Genomic DNA, 4,008 nt, shown 5'->3' with positions numbered 1-4,008 from the left:
AAACCACCAAATGGTTCCCGAGTGCAGCCGTGGCTGCAGCTCCACCAGGGGATAGGTCAAATGTGGCGAACCAATTTCAAACAACACTGTGACAACTAACTGGACTTTAAATTTAACCTAAGTGGTAGCAGCCGGCTGTTTCTCCTTCAATGTTATTGAGCTGCGAAACTCTCACACCAGTGGTGTTCTGTTGCAAAATGTGCAAGTGAGTTATGAGTGGAGGACCAAGGGAAGTGCAAAGTGGCGGTTCCATGAGACCAACAACCTGATGGTCCAATTGTTGCTTTTCCCAAATGAAATGGGACAAATGAAAGAGAACCACTTTATTTGTTTTAATCTCCATATATCTATACCACGTTAGAAAGTTGTTAAACCTGACAGCACATAACTTAAAATGTATTGCCTCAAAAATTACTTAAAAATATTAATTTCGATGTGTGTCATGCAAATCAGAAAGAAAATAATCAGATAAGACTGTGGTGACCTGGTCTACTGTCTACATCAAAACTCCTGTTAAATATCAAATTAAACAAAAACACTCTGAATTTGTTTTCTGCTTAATCTTCTAGCTGATAGAAAAATATGTGGAAGTGCATTAAGAAGAGAGCAGAGAACGTCTGGACTTGGCTCTTGTTATTCGTGGAGATAAAACATCAATGTTGCATTTTCTTTTACCCAAAGAAAAAGTGAGTGACAGCAGTAGAAGAGTCCTGTTGCTGTTAGCCAATCAGAGGTGAGATGTTTGCATACCATGAATATTGTTGAGTGGGACTCCATTACCTACTGTTTTCTTCCTAATCCTAACCCTAACGCTCTGACAAACATGTCCCTGAAAATGACTCACAAGGCATTCATTCATACTAGAGACCACAGCTATTTCTTTTTTAATAACGAGCGTAAATAAAAGAAGTTATAAATAAAAATGTGACTGGAGTATGTTTCCAATGTTTTAAAAAATGCTCAACCACCTAACTATATAAAGATCCAAACTGTTCAATTATAATGTAAGTCAATGGTTTAATCACATGCACTGTCACCATTTCAGGCCATATGCTAATGCTAATATGCATTTCCTGTCTATTTGTTAGAAAAGAAAGGAAAAATAATGGATTGCATTTGTCTAAACTGATTTTGACAGTTGTTTACAACACAATGGTAAAACTGAGATTATTAAACACATTACATGTATGCATTGTAAGGAAATGTTGTACGTAATGATTTAAACAGCTTATTACTTTGACGTTAAATATCCAATCAATGCTCACTGCAGTCTTTGGGCAAAAAAGAGCTTGTAAAATAAACATAATTGTGTCCATGAATAGGTGCAGAAGTCCGTAATATTTAGTTTAAATAAATCATAGAAACTGCAAACAAATAACCGAGTGTGAGAATAACAAAGCAGAGTTTTTCAAAGGCATTAGAGAGTTTTCACCAACTAAGACTAATCCATTTTTTAGCCAAAGTGTGGTCTCCTGTATTAATTATAGGTGTGAAATGTGAGGATCATAATATACATCCTGCACCCACACAAATAGGAAATCAACAGCAACCCCGGCAGTGACTAATGACTAACACCTACTTGCATGGTCTGAAGTACCCAGGAACCACTTCTATTCAGCAGAAATGGTGCACTAATGCACATTACTTTGTTGTCTGTTGTAAATATGAGCCAGGTATGAAAGTGTCAGAGGAGGTTTTTAAGAAGGAAAGTTTGGGTTCATAATGTAAAATTCAATACAATAAACAAAGTGTCTTTAGACAAGTGTCAGCTTCCGGTTGAGTTTTCAAGCCTGATACTCAGACGGTATTGTTAACATATCAGATTTTGTCTTGATATATACCTTTTGTTTACTAGGCAACTGTGTAAGTTTAGCAACAAGGTATGATCAATGTCAGGTTCATGGGGAAAGATCAAGGTTTGTAGCATGCCAGTACTTCCTTATGGGAAGCTGAGGGCCTGGTAACGCTCCCACTCAAAAAAACCCTCCCCCTGAAAATTCTAACCGAGCCAATCCACACTGAGCAGCGTACGTCGCACACCGCGGCCAGTTAGCTGCGGCTCTTTCCTCTGTTCTAAATTACTTGAACGTGTCTTTAAAACCACAACAAATAGATGCACTAAAAGCCTTTCTTCTAAAGAAAGATGTTTGCACCGTTTTTGACTACAGCTACAAAACTACGACGTTACTGTCGTCTTTTTTGCCTTTTTTCTGATTGGTTATTTTTAAGCTGACTAGTCCCGCCCCTCTTGGTTCTGTCTGCCTCTGAGTAACCAGACTCGTCCTCTGTGTAGAACAGACAGTCTGGCAGGCCAGGCTACAAGACTTGTACATGAACATAGAAATCTTCCTTATTGAAGCTCAACTAGTCGACTCGGAACGGAGAACAGAAATTCAGTTAAAAGCATCAAATTAAAATAGTTGATGCTTCAGTTCTGTTTAATCAGAAAGTTACCTTGTTGAATATAAGCAGCTTGTCTACTGTAGCAGACCAACATTCTCCAGCCATTTCTGACCTGCTTTTCTAGGTAAATTAGTGATGTTGTGATGCCAAGGAGAAATGGTTCATTCGGAGAAAAGCTCCTCATGGGTAACCCCGCCAGGAAAGTTGACCATTGAGCAGGGTTGATGGTTTATCCCTTGAAGTCCACCTGGCAGGAGGGAGGAGTGAGCGCCACCTCACCCCTGCCACGTGGACCTCAAAGGAGAAACCATCAACCTGCTCAATGGTCAACTTTCCTGGCGGGGTTACCCATGAGGACAGTGGGGAGGGTTGACATGTGTCAAACACACCTGAATGTCCCAATCCACTTCAGCTTCACTACAAATGTTGGAGGTAATAGCCTAAGCTAGTCCTAATGCTAGTTCAAGCTATTGCTAACGCTAGACCGAGCTGCTGTTAACATCCTTGTTAGACGAGAAGAAAACACAGAAGAATGGAGCACACGTACATTCCAGGATGCATAAAGCGTTACGGTCTGAGGTAAGTGGCCTCCTAATTGCTCTCCTGAGATTTTCATTGCAGGTTGCCGGTTCTGGAAAGCGGCTTAGCTATCCTGATCTTCCATCAGACGGTCTTGCTTTACAAGAAACTGTTGCAACTGTCTTGAAAATGTTTTCTCAATTAGTTGCAAATGATTGTTTCCCATTGATTTGGTAACCTTCTGAAACTTTAGCTTCAGCGGTGGGTTTAAGGTTAGTAGTTGTTTCAGAACGTATGGCTTGCAAAACCCTTAAACACCATCAAAAATCATGCAAGACAACAGAAATGTCTCGCAACACTTAACAAAACTGAAATGTTGCGAGACAGTTTTGGTCAGTCTAACATTGGCTTAAACATTTATTTAACCTCTAAACCTAGAACTGCTTCCTTTGTCTGAGGGTTAGACATTTACTTGGAAAAAAAATGCTAATCAATAACAACTATGAAAATTCTAATACATTATTGCACCGAATATAGATAGATGATAGATAGATAGATAGATAGATAGATAGATAGATAGATAGATAGATAGATAGATAGATAGATAGATAGATAGATAGATAGATGATAGATAGATAGATAGATAGATGATAGATAGATAGATAGATAGATAGATAGATAGATAGATAGATAGATAGATAGATAGATAGATAGATAGATAGATAGATAGATAGATAGATAGATAGATAGATGGATACTGTAGATAGATAGATAGATAGATAGATAGATAGATAGATAGATAGATAGATAGATAGATAGATAGATAGATAGATAGATAGATAGATAGATAGATAGATAGATAGATAGATAGATAGATAGATAGATAGATAGATACTGTAGATAGATAGATAGATAGATAGATAGATAGATAGATAGATAGATAGATAGATAGATAGATAGATAGATAGATAGATAGATAGATGATAGATAGATAGATAGATAGATAGATAGATAGATAGATAGATAGATGGATAGATAGATGATAGATAGATAGATAGATGATAGATAGATAGATAGATAGATAGA

The sequence above is a fragment of the Nothobranchius furzeri genome, chromosome 10 (assembly GCF_043380555.1).
Source record: "Nothobranchius furzeri strain GRZ-AD chromosome 10, NfurGRZ-RIMD1, whole genome shotgun sequence".
Taxonomy (NCBI): Eukaryota; Metazoa; Chordata; class Actinopteri; order Cyprinodontiformes; family Nothobranchiidae; genus Nothobranchius; species Nothobranchius furzeri.
The sequence above is the reverse complement of the archived record's forward strand: the minus strand, read 5'-3'. Positions refer to the sequence as shown.